The following is a 12,234-nucleotide window of genomic DNA, read 5'->3' on the forward strand; positions in this document are numbered from 1 at the left end:
CAGTGACATTTTTATGGGTGGGGTATGGAGCTTTTTTGTTGCACTTGCCTTACCTTCAAGGTGGCCAAGGGGGTTTTCTGAGAGCCCTGTATTTTTGTGGTCTGCTTTCTGCAGACCTCCTGGGTGCCCACACTTCCTGAAAGCCCCATGATGTTATAGTTATAGTTCATTACTTCTTTTAAATAAGTACAGCTTTGTTTTGTTTTTGTTTTAATTCAAAAGGAAGGATTTTCCTTTAAAAGGAAATCAGCAAGCTCTCTTCAGTCTCAGGTGCTCATTAACCAATTTCTCCAGCCTCCTGTATTTCAATTAAAGCTGAAAGGGAATAGGTCATGAGGTAGCTCCTCCCATTGATATTTTTCAGGTGGGGAAGTGTGAGCAGCTGGGGGAGCCAGGAGTGTGCTGGAGAAATATTCAATGGACATAAAAAACACACAAGTGACCTTCAGGCACCTCGCAAGGCTAAGGTAAGCTCAACTCAGCACCTATCAAGCTTCTAAAAGAAATTCTAAGGCGATACTAAAGCACACTGTGAATAGGTCATAAAACAGGAGCCAAATTTTAAGCCCACTTTGGAAGAAAATTTTAAGTAAATTGGAGGGTAGGTAGTTTTCTTGGAGTAGTGAGCAGCAGCCAGTTGTGATCGTTTCATTGTCCCTTCATGCAGAATTTTCTCAGTCCCATCTCCAGCACTCAGTGGAAAATGACAATGACTTTTGCTGTTATAAGGGCAAAGAGATGGGGAAGCTGTGGCTCTCCAGGTGTTGTTGCATTAGGGCTGGGGCTGACGGGAGTTGGAGTCCCCCTTTCCTGGTATTAAAATATGCTGAAATGAAATTACGTATGTAAAAGAAAAAGAGAGAACACCAAAACTACATTTTTTTAGCATTTTGAATTCTAAACTGAATACTAATACATGATTTGTTGTTGGCATCCATCTGCCTCGAGAGATGATGGAATGCACCTCCAGGGGTGAGGTCAAACTGCTGTGTTAGCAGCACCAAAGTGACCTGGGCTGCCTAGACAAAAATACCCCTCTCTTTGCCCCGCTGATATGGGCCAAAGGAAAGCAGGGCAATACATTTGACACTGACTTGGGTGCAAGTGTTACTGGAAGGAGGTGTACAATGTACCATCCTGCCGTCTTAGGAACTCCACTCTGCAAGGCGTGTGTAGGGTTTCTCCTTAGGCTTTTGTTTTTCCAAAGATATCCTGCAAGGCAGCAGAAGTTTAGCATCAGAGTTTTCCTTCTAGTTGGGCTACCTTCCTAGGTGGATGAGCCCCATCTGCCCCTCGCTTCCCTCTACAGCATGTGCAGAAACAGCCTTGAACATTGGACCCATTATTGGTCTCGTCTGCTCAATCCGCTGGAGCCTGTCTTTGCATGTAGGGGAAGCTCCAAACTCAACAAGGGTTTGAGACACGTTGACTACCGTCGCCTGGTATGGCTGGCCAAAGCTGTTTCTGGGGTGTGACCTCTGACTCATGCTGACAGCTTCTAGGAGCCACTAGAGACAGCTGAATGCAGGGTGGAGCCAAAGGTGGGCAAACTACCACACAATGAGGATGCTGTGTTTCTCACCAGAGGGACTGTCTGTCTGTCTGTCTACACCAGGGGTAGTCAACCTTTTTATACCTACTGCCCACTAATGCATCTTTCTTGATGGTAAAATTTCCTTACCACTCACCAGTGCTCGATGGAAGGAGGATTCAGCTTCTGCCGTAGAACCCCCTACCACCCACCTAGCATCCTGAAACGCCCACAACACCTAGTCTACACCCACCCACTCCCCTAAGAAATAGTAGCTAAGCTGTGTAAACTGTAATTCCTAGAGGGAGATTGCTGTTTCAGCCATGAAGGGTATAAGCCAGGTTTGTGCTTTCATTGTCATGTTATTTGAGGTTGACACAACCTCTTCTTCCTACTGCAAAAACAATACTCCTTGTACATCAGTAAACTGAGAGGATAGCCTTGAGAGTGACTACAAGGGCAAATTGGCAGGACATTGTCGTGGACAAGCACAGTCTATTAATTGCAGCAAAAACAGCTGTGGAACATGAACTAGCTTCTCAGCCCAGACAATATAAATCTGCTGGCGCTAAATGCCTTCATTTATATATGAGGATACAAAAGAATGGTCTTTAATTATTTCTGGCATATGTCCTTTAAATTCAAAGCTGAAGAATCGTTGCGGGCAAAGGGTAATACTTCTTAACAGGTTACACTTCCCTCAGGATTTCTTGATTGACATCGAAATGGGTTCCCCCCCTCCCCATCTGATTGACAGGATGGCAGGTGTGAAGTGATGCTGGAGTGCTGTAATAATGTGTCAAAAGACCTTAAATCAAGACTAATGTGGCTTCAGTGATAAGTTCCCATATGGCTCATATGGAATTACAGGGACAAGCTCATCCAGGGACTGTTATTTTTGGAATATCTAGATTATTTAATAGTTCAGTCTCCAAGGAGTATTTGGACAGAGGTTTAAGAAAAGCAATTGGTTTTTTTGGGGGGTTTTTTTTTACTTTTGTGAGGAGGTTCCTTAAGGCAAGAGACGTATGCAGGGAGGGTGGGAGTTTGCCCAGACAAAAATTGATGAGCTAACCATAAGAAGGTGCAAAGGCGCTTTGAGGAAATTGATTTTTCTCGACAAAACTTTATAGTAGGAAGTGCCAAATTCATATTAAGATTTCATTTCAAGTACTGGTAAGTGGCAACTTTAGTCCCGGACCAAAACCAGCTTTTTCCACTGCATCAGGAGGGTCCCCCCCCCCCCGCATCATCTCTGAATCCTCAACAAGGACATTCAGCATTGGTGAGAGGCCAATAGCTCTCACACTATACTTTGACTATAAATGTTTACTGCATGTCACTTCAGTGCTGCAAATGCAGCAGCTACAGCCGTAGCAGGTGCTGTAACCTTCCAACGGTTTGACTTGATGTTCTGAGGCTCCATGATCTTGCGCAGGTTGCATGACTCCTGGGGGAGCATGTCCTGGAATACGCACATCCCCATTTTCTCCCCATGACCTGTTGGAGGGTATGTGAAAGGCATGCTCTCATCGAGGTGGCAGACCTGTGTCTGAGTTTCAGATTGCCGGTGGGGGCTTTCATTAAATGAATGTGCCATATAAATCAACAAAAAATCTATTCCACATAGAAAAACAAGCTGACTTGAACCAAGTTGAAGAACCATCAGGTTTACCTGATTTTGGGGGGTGAATTTGGCGACAGAGGAGGGGGTGAAGCATCTTCTTTTCTTTCTTTATTTTTTGAAACTTGGGGTTCAATTTTCGAAGGAGATAAAACTTGCTAGATCTCTTTAATGGTTAATCAGGCTGGTGGCCACCACTTTGAATTTCTCTCAATGCCCTGAGGTTCCTGGATTGAGGAACGATAACTGCCCCAAAAAAAGTTGTTGGGAGGGCTACCTCTCTCCACCCCTGATTAGATTAGGACATTCTGGAAAACTATAAATGACAACCACCATTTTTGAGGAGCTTCAGTAAGTTTTGCTCCGCCCCCTCAAAAATCCACCTCATGACCAGAATGCCACCTCATTTAATGGTGAACAATGCCATGAAATTACCCGTATTTTTTGCTCTATAAGACGCAACAGACCACAAGACGCACCTAGTTTTTGGAGGAGGAAAACAAGAAAAAAAAATTCTGAATCTCAGAAGCCAGAACAGCAAGAGGGATTGCTGCACAGGGAAAGCAGCAATCCCTCTTGCTGTTCTGGCTTCTGTGATAGCCGCGCAGCCTGCATTCACTCCATAAGATGCACACACATTTCCCCTTACTTTTTAGGAGGGAAAAAGTGAGTCTTATAGAGCAAAAAATACGGTAGGTAACGGGTGGATTGCCTAGCTCCCTGGGAGAAGTAGGCATCAGTTATGATTGGCATGGCTAACCAACAGTGCACAGGGTGACCTAGTCAGAAGCACACTGCCTCACAACTTTCCCATGGAAGAGGTGCTGAACAAAAGTTCTGCTTAGGGGACAAAGGCTTACCGCACAAAGAGGGTGTACCAGTTGGATTGTCCAGGCCAGCTGTCCATGGAGCCAGCTCTGCTAGGAGGTGATAACTTACAAGTGTTTGCTTGTGTCCTGCCTTCTTTCTGCCTTGCTAAATGTGAGGTGCTCCTCGGTAAAGTTGCATGTATTTCAATCTGCCTTCAAATTTTCCTTCTGCCTAGTGTGATATTTATCACCACCACCATCATCATTTTCAGTGCTCCCTAGCAAACTGGCAAGAACCACTTCCCACCTGACAGACTGCATTGCATCAACCAAACAAGCCAATATAGGTATGTGGATAAGAGTTTTGTTTGGGTAGGTTCATTGTATCGATTTGATACACACACACACTGACAGACAGAACAAAACTTGATAGATGTTAGATAAAGACGGAGGATGTGAGTATGTTTTGCAGTTTGGCATCCTCCTGCAACAACACTTTCTTGAACAGCTGACAAGAGCTTGGACAATCCAGCAGTATGCATCAGCTTTGAGAAATGTGGAGGTTTGTGCGTTTTTTGCTTCATGCAATCCTGTTGGCCTTCGTCGGATTTCTCTGCTTTGTGGTAGAAGCTTGATGTATTGAGTGGACTCTGGCCTTCCTTTGTGTCCGTGAGTTAGCCTTACATTAATTACAGCTGTATGCTGTCCTCTCATATTCTTCCCTTCTCTCTAGCTCCTTGTTCCCCTAAGAGCAGGCTGTTTCCAAATATGAATAAATCTGAATGTCAAACCGAGCTCCCCCTTACTGCTTCAAATACCGATCTGAATATGAATGTCAGGACCCTGCACATGCTTAGTTTTTCGTATGAGCATTTCTCGCCTATCCGCAGGAGTGATTTGACTTCTCTGTATTGCATTAGACCACTGTCATTAACGACAGGGGTGTCATTTTGATGTGATCTGTGAGGCAGCCGAAGCTTTGAAGTTGAAAGATAGAACAGACATAGATAAATTGTGCTCAGAGTATGCTGCTATTGCAACCATTATTGCTGGCAATTATTTTGCCAAGTGACACATCTGATAAGAAGTCATCCGGCTTGCTGGGAGGGAAGAGAGGGAGGGTGGGGGAACCTCCATTCATTGCAGAAATGTGGTAGATCTGTTGATTTTATTTATTTGGGTATTTTTTTAAAAAAATAAATAAACAAAACACACCAGGCTGATAAAAGCATATTAGATTTGAGAGTCGGTTCTGTCCCCATATATTTCTTGTGCTGTTCTTTCTAAGCTGTATTTAAGGTATGACTTCCTTTCTCTTTGGATGACCTTGGGCCAGTCAGGTTTGCTTTCTAGCATTTTGGACACCAGTCTTATTTTTTATTGTGTTCTTCTGAGTGTCTTAGCCATCAAGGGCCATGTCAGAATAGCCATAGCAAGCCCAGCCCACCTTTCCTCATAATATCCATTAGATTATACACTGTGGGTAGTGCACAACCTTGAAAAATGGCAGAATTACCAGCTAGTTCTGATAGTAAGCTCTGAACAGCCCAACACTGCTCAACCTGTTTCTTAATCACTTGGATGATGGAGTAGAGGAGATGCTGATTAGATTTACAGAGGACACCAAACTGGAAGGTGCAGCTACTTCTCTTAGAACAACCATGGGTTCCCAGACATTGCTGAACTACAATCTCCACCAACCCTAGCCCAGCCCAGTGATGCAGCAAGATAGACCCCACTGTGGATCATCAGGAGAGGGGGGCTCTCTGAATATGTTTGTGTGTGCAATACTGTATATACAGTGTGGACATTGGCTTCTTAGGCCAGTGTCCTATGTGGAATAGATTCCTACTAGAATAGGAACCTTGGTGGGTTGGCCAACCCTTGATGCAACTTGGTTTAGCCACCCCAATCTTAAGAGGTTTGGTAGACCACAAGCTAATCACCAGTTAGCATTTTTAGCTGCTGTATTGCATAGCTAATGCAGTTGTAGACTGCATCAACATAGTGAGTGTCCATATCATGAAAAGTAATTGGTCCCACTCTACTTGGCTTTGCTCTGACTTTACCTGGAGTACTGTATCCTGTTCTGTGCACCACGGTTTAAGAAGCAGATTGATGAAGAGGAAGGAGTGCAACAAAGGTAGTGAGGAGCCACCACTGGTGGCTGGTACCTATTGAAATTGGTAGAGAGGCCAACAGTAGGTGGAGCCAGAGCCATTAATTCTGTTTTTACCCCCACTCTCCTCCCTGCTGGCTTCTGTAATGGCAACACTGAGACTAAGGAGGAGAAAGATAACAGTTCCACACCAAAACTATAGAAGGCAAGTAGGTGGGGTCTACCTGAGGTTGGTGGTGCAATGTCCCATTTGCCCTAATGGACCAGCCTGGAGGTTACCAAGTCCTAACGAGAAAGGTTGAAGGAGTCAGGTATGCTTAGGCTGGAGTGGAGAAGAGATGATTAAGAGGTGATATAACAGCCAAGTTTGAAGGAGCAAGTTTGTTTTCAATGGGTTCAAATAACGAATAGTGTTTTGTTTTTAAGAAACATTAAGAAAAAATTCCTAACAGTAAGTTCCTGATCAACAAGACGACCTCTCCTCTTATTCCATGACTGCTAAGCTTACTCAGGAATCTTTGGTGTGATGCCTAGTTGAAAGCTTTTTGAAGCCACACTCTGCCAATGGAATCACCTCTCTGCACATGCTCATTGACACTCTCAAAGAACCCAGATAAGTTAATGAGATAGGACTTACTGTTGCGGAGGGTCATACCCTTGTCATCCAAGGGACCAACAGCTTCTCTAGCTAGTTTCTTGCTACTAAGCTCTTAAAATAACTTCTTGGTGTTGGTAATATTTTTAGATATGTGCTGCTCCTTTGGTTTCCCTTACTATATGCCAGCACTTACTTTGCCAAAGTTTTGTTCCTTTTCGCTCTCTTCATTTGGACAAGTCTTCCATTTTTGAGGGACTCTCCATCATTAGTGGTGGACTCACCTTCAGCAGAGGTTCTTAAGCAGAGGGTGGTTGGCCAAATAGCAGAAATGTCCAGAATTTCTATTCATGGAGGAGAGATACTAGAAAAGTTGTATTTCTTTTGGGAGGGAAATACAATATTTTTCAATCTGTACAATATGAAAAACAAAATGGCTTGTGTCCGCTGATTTGTCTCATCTCTCATAGAGAGCCAGTGTGGTGTAGTGGTTAAGAGCGGTAGTCTCGTAATCCTGGGGAACCGGGTTCGCGTCTCCGCTCCTCCACATGCAGCTGCTGGGTGACCTTGGGCCAGTCACACTTCTGTGAAGTCTCTCAGCCCCACTCACCTCACAGAGTGTTTGTTGTGGGGGAGGAAGGGAAAGGAGAATGTGAGCCGCTTTGAGACTCCTTAAAGGGAGTGAAAGGCGGGATATCAAATCCAAACTCTTCTTCTTCTTCTTCTTCTTCTTCATCCACATCCCTCATTTTAAAATTAGAACTGATGGTTTCAATCTGTCTTTATAAGGGACATGTTTCTCATATTCTGTCTTGCTTCCCAAATCAGAATTGTACATCGTGGAAGCTTCATCAAGCAATATTAATTCTGTTATCCACACTGTGAAAACTCAAAATTTCATAGCAATATTAAACACTTTAGCTACTCCAGTGTTAAATGATACTCAAAGAGAATCTTCACCAGCAACTAGCTATAATACATTTGAATAGCTTAAAAATACTGGAGTTAAAACCATTGATTTAGGGTCAGTGATACCTCCCTTGCATTAAAAGGTAAAGGTAAAGGTACCCCTGCCCGTACGGGCCAGTCTTGACAGACTCTGGGGTTGTGCGCCCATCTCACTTAAGAGGCCAGGGGCCAGCGCTGTCCGGAGACACTTCCGGGTCACGTGGCCAGCGTGACATCGCTGCTCTGGCAAGCCAGAACCGCACACGGAAACGCCGTTTACCTTCCCGCTGGTAAGCGGTCCCTATTTATCTACTTGCACCCGGAGGTGCTTTCGAACTGCTAGGTTGGCAGGCGCTGGGACCGAGCAGCGGGAGCGCACCCCGCCGCAGGGATTCGAACCGCCGACCTTTCGATCAGCAAGTCCTAGGCGCTGAGGCTTTAACCCACAGCGCCACCTGCGTCCCTTTTTTCCCTTGCATTACAAGACTATTATAAATAGGAAACAAAAGCCTAAATAGGCAAAGTCATCCATTGAAAGGCATTCTATCTCACAGTTGTTAATGTGTGAGAAGAGGTGTCAACTGTTGCATCTGGCTAGATGGCACACCCAGTGATATAGAAACCCTTCGCTGAAATCTCAGATGTGTTGAATCTGGTGTGGATGCCAAGCTGGAGTCCTGGGCAGTTTTCTCCAGATCTAGATGTGGAAGGTGTCTTCTCCATTCCAGGGTTCCTGAGGGCACTTGGTATGAGCCAGAAGGGGCCCAGGCATTATTCTGTTGCCGAGTATTCTGAGCAGACCTGACCAATCCAGGAGCTCTGGATAGTTTGCCAACCGCAGGGCCCAATACAGCATAATCCTACTTCCTTCTATGCTTGAAGTGTCTCAGCTGAAGCGGTTTTTTCATGGCTGGCCCGCTTATGAGGCAGGATGAAGCAACCGCCTTGGGCGGCAGAAGCTGAAGAGGCAGAGCCCCACCCCACCCCTCTCCACGACTGGCAGCATTGCCAGTTCTCTGTTGTGATGGGGCAGGTGAGGCACCAATGGGGGCACCATATCTTTGCCATTCCAGGCAGGGGCAGGGGCACAGGGGTGGCACATTTCCGTTTCAGCTCAGGAGCCAAAACAGATGGCGTGGCCTTGAAGTCCTATTTATATAGCAAGATTTGCCTTTTTTCTTTCTTTCTGGCAGACTCCTACTTTTAAACAGCAAGCAAAACTTCCCTACCTCTGTTGCCACCTTTGCATTCTGGTGAAAGCTTCACCTGTTGAAAGCGACACCTCTGGATTTCTGATTCATACTCTGTGCTCCTTGAGTAATGTTTGTTATTACTCTCTGGTGAAGAAAATGTACTCTGCACAAATGAAGATATATTCTCTCATTTGTTATTAAAAAGCTGAGCTCAGGCTTCAAAAGTTCCAGAGCTGAGCCCTGGCTCTCAAAGCAAGTCCTCTTGCTGCAGCTCTGGCCTGCTAAAGTTTGTGTTTGGGTCTCTCTGGGCTGATATTTTAGTATCTGCTTCTCCTTCTTACTATATTAGCAGTGTTGGCACAGGAAGCCCATTCTGATCTGGGGCCCAGTCCAGCTGCTCCAACATGTCTTTGCATTAATCTGTCCAAAGGCATACATAATAGATTATAAAGGGCTGTCTGTATTCTGTGGAGCTGCAAGTTCATGCAGAATGAGGCATCTCTCTGACAGCTGACTTAGATATAACTTTATAAATGTAAGTATCAGATGGAAAATGCACCCCCCCACACACACACATAGTGAACTGGTTGCGGATGAGATCAATTTATCAGTGGTGTGCATGTTAACCTCTGATAGTTGCTGTGTATCAGAAGTAGAGGAGGGGGACTTCTGCCATCTGTTTTTCGTATCATTTTTTAACACATAGAGAAATCCCCAGCCCTTTCATTTGCAATATAAAACTTCAGAATTGGTGGGCAGTGTCCACTGAAGGCTCAGGAAAAGTGAATTTAGAGCAGCCAGGAGTTGCGCTGTGTTTATCTTCCCCTTCTCTTTTATATTCTTGCCCAGAGACTGAGGAGGGGCTAGAAAATGCCGTTGTTGGCAAGAGAGATAGTGTGGTTTAGTGAATAGAGTCCTGGACTTGGAGCAAGGTTCAAATCAAGCTCCCTAGATGACCTTGGACTAGTTACGTTTCTCTACCTAACCTTACCCCCCATAGGGTGGTTGTGCAGATAACATGGCAGAAAACCACATATACCACTCTGAACTCTTCAAAGAGTGTGATGGGCAGTTATGATGATAAGACCAGCCATTTGGAACTTTGTGAACCACAGAAGAAAAAAAGTGGAATGTGCTGCATTTCATGTATGAATTGTGCTGGTCTAATGTACTGTAAGAGGACGTGGGTGGCACTGTGGCCTAAACCACAGAGCCTTGGGCTTGCCGATCAGAAGGTCAGCAGTTTGAATCCCTGCGACGGGGTGAACTCCCATTGCTCAGTCCCAGCTCCTGCCAACCTAGCAGTTTGAAAGCACGTCAAAGTGCAAGTAGATAAATAGGCACCACTCCAACGAGAAGGTAAACGGCGTTTCCATGTGCTGCTCTGGTTTCGCCAGAAGCGGCTTAGTCATGCTAGCCACACGACCCGGAAAAACTGTCTGCAGACAAACGTCGGCTCCTCCGGCCAGTAAAGCGAGATGAGCACCGCAACCCCAGAGTCGTTCGCGAATGGACTTAACTGTCAGGGGTCCTTTACCTTTACCTACAAAAGTTGGGTTTCAGGTCTCTGCTTCTGTGTAATTTGCATATAGTGGGCAGTATTCAGCTGCCACCCAGAACCACACACTATTTAAGATTGCATTTGTGTGTTTTTGTTGTTGTTTTAGTCGGAACCATGTCTGATCAATATTTGGTCACTTAAAGCACTTTCATGCAATGACACACTTTGGCGAACACTCGTAGCCGAGTAAGATTGTCTTCCATAAATACGGTTTTAACAATGAGTTGGTATTTCTGGACACACCACAACCATGGCATTGTGATAGAAACAAGTGGCAGTTTTATTATAATATGTTTTGTGTTACCATTTCACCTGGTTCTTTGGTAGTTTTGTTTGGTAACTTCCCCGTATAACTTGGCTCAGAAAGCGCCTGTTTGAGTTCACACATGGAGTGTGCCTTGTGTCAGCCACATCATCTGACAGATGGAACGTGATTGCTCAGCTTTAAAACATGCCGTCTGGGATCTGCATCAGTTCTCTTCTTAGAGTTTTAATTCTTTCTGCATGCCTCTGACTAGTCTTTGGGCTTCAAATGTAACCATTCTGAATGAAAGAGATGAATGACCCTCTATTTTCATGGGTATGGGTCATTATGGTAAATCCAGTTTGGGGCCTATTCTGTCTTCAAAAGAGAGGCCGCTTCTGGAGCACCAAAAGGGGAAGAATGGACAGTGCTCTTTTTTCCAGGACGGCTATCATAGCATAGCAAGGTCTGGAAATATAAAGGGACATTTATGCTGCTAACCCTGCAGATTTCCGGGCAAAATGCCCACCAACTTTGCTTTCAAGTGCATGTTGATAAAAATTGATTCTTGGAAGTCCGGATGATTATGTGAAGTTGAAAGAGAAAAGGATTCTGCCTCTGGCAAGTGCCGGCCACAAAGCAATACCAAGAGATTTCAGAACTGCCCCCTGGTCCCCCAGCATCTTGAGGCCCACTGGCTGATTTGGATTTTTGAGAAGGTGCCATGGGCGCCACCACAAACCAAAAATCCTGGGGTCCCATAAGGAGCTGTGCCCCAGATCCATTTTTGTGTCCAATGGCAGCCGTGTGAAGTGATGGGTCTTTAATCTTTACTGTGCAGTCTATAGATACTCTAATTTGATGGTGGTCTGGGGAGCCCAGGATTTTTCTTTTATTACAGTACTCACCAGTACAGTACTTGGCTTAAGTCAGTGCAATGTGGCAGCAAAAAATGCCAAAGTAGGTGAGGACTAATCTCCGAAGCCTAACTGTCCACATTGTTTCAGAAAGCAGACCGCGTTATGCAAACCAGCTCAGTGAATTTACAAGGGTTCTTGGTAGCAAAGAACTTCAGGAAATATTCAACTTTCATGCTAAAAAATACAAATCAGGGATATAATATTTATTATTATATTTAAATCCTGCCCTTTATTCAAGCAGCACAAGGCAGGGAGCACACACAGACGCACACCTTATTACACTGCGGTGTGAAAAACAGTCTGATGAAGAGGGTCAAACTTCTGCTAAGCTGTGAAGCTGGTCTTGGACATAACACTGCCTCTCAGCCTAACCGACTTGAGTTACTGTGAGAGAATCATCACAAGTAGGCCACCTCAAGCTCCTTTGTTATTCTAAACATATTTCATGCAGGTGATCTTTAAAACACAGAATTGATCATCTTTCTGCAAGCATTTATTATTTTTGTGCCAGTATTCCAATAAACCATTTACCCCTGAAAATGAAGTAGGCACGTTAGGTTGCTTCCAGATGGCCTCTTTATTGAGCATCCATCCTGATTTGTTTGCAGGGGACTTAGGCGATGTCAGGTATTTACTGAGCATTCATTCTGATGCAGTTGAAGGATGTTATGACATTGGGTCAAGCAATCA

General features: G+C 44.7%; 1 long non-coding RNA gene across 6 annotated transcripts in view; it reads left to right on the forward strand.

Annotated features, from left to right (window-relative positions):
* Window positions 1-12,234, forward strand: part of LOC310844387 — a 91,787-nt gene that overhangs the window by 447 nt on the left and 79,106 nt on the right. For all 6 annotated transcript variants that reach the window (XR_014564060.1, XR_014564061.1, XR_014564062.1 and 3 more), the window contains exons 2-3: window positions 365-467; window positions 4,237-4,311. This is a non-coding gene — a long non-coding RNA (uncharacterized lncRNA). The remainder of the gene's footprint in view (window positions 1-364; window positions 468-4,236; window positions 4,312-12,234) is intronic.

The sequence above is a fragment of the Podarcis gaigeae genome (assembly GCF_964106915.1).
Source record: "Podarcis gaigeae genome assembly, chromosome: 5".
NCBI classification, from domain to species: domain Eukaryota; kingdom Metazoa; phylum Chordata; class Lepidosauria; order Squamata; family Lacertidae; genus Podarcis; species Podarcis gaigeae.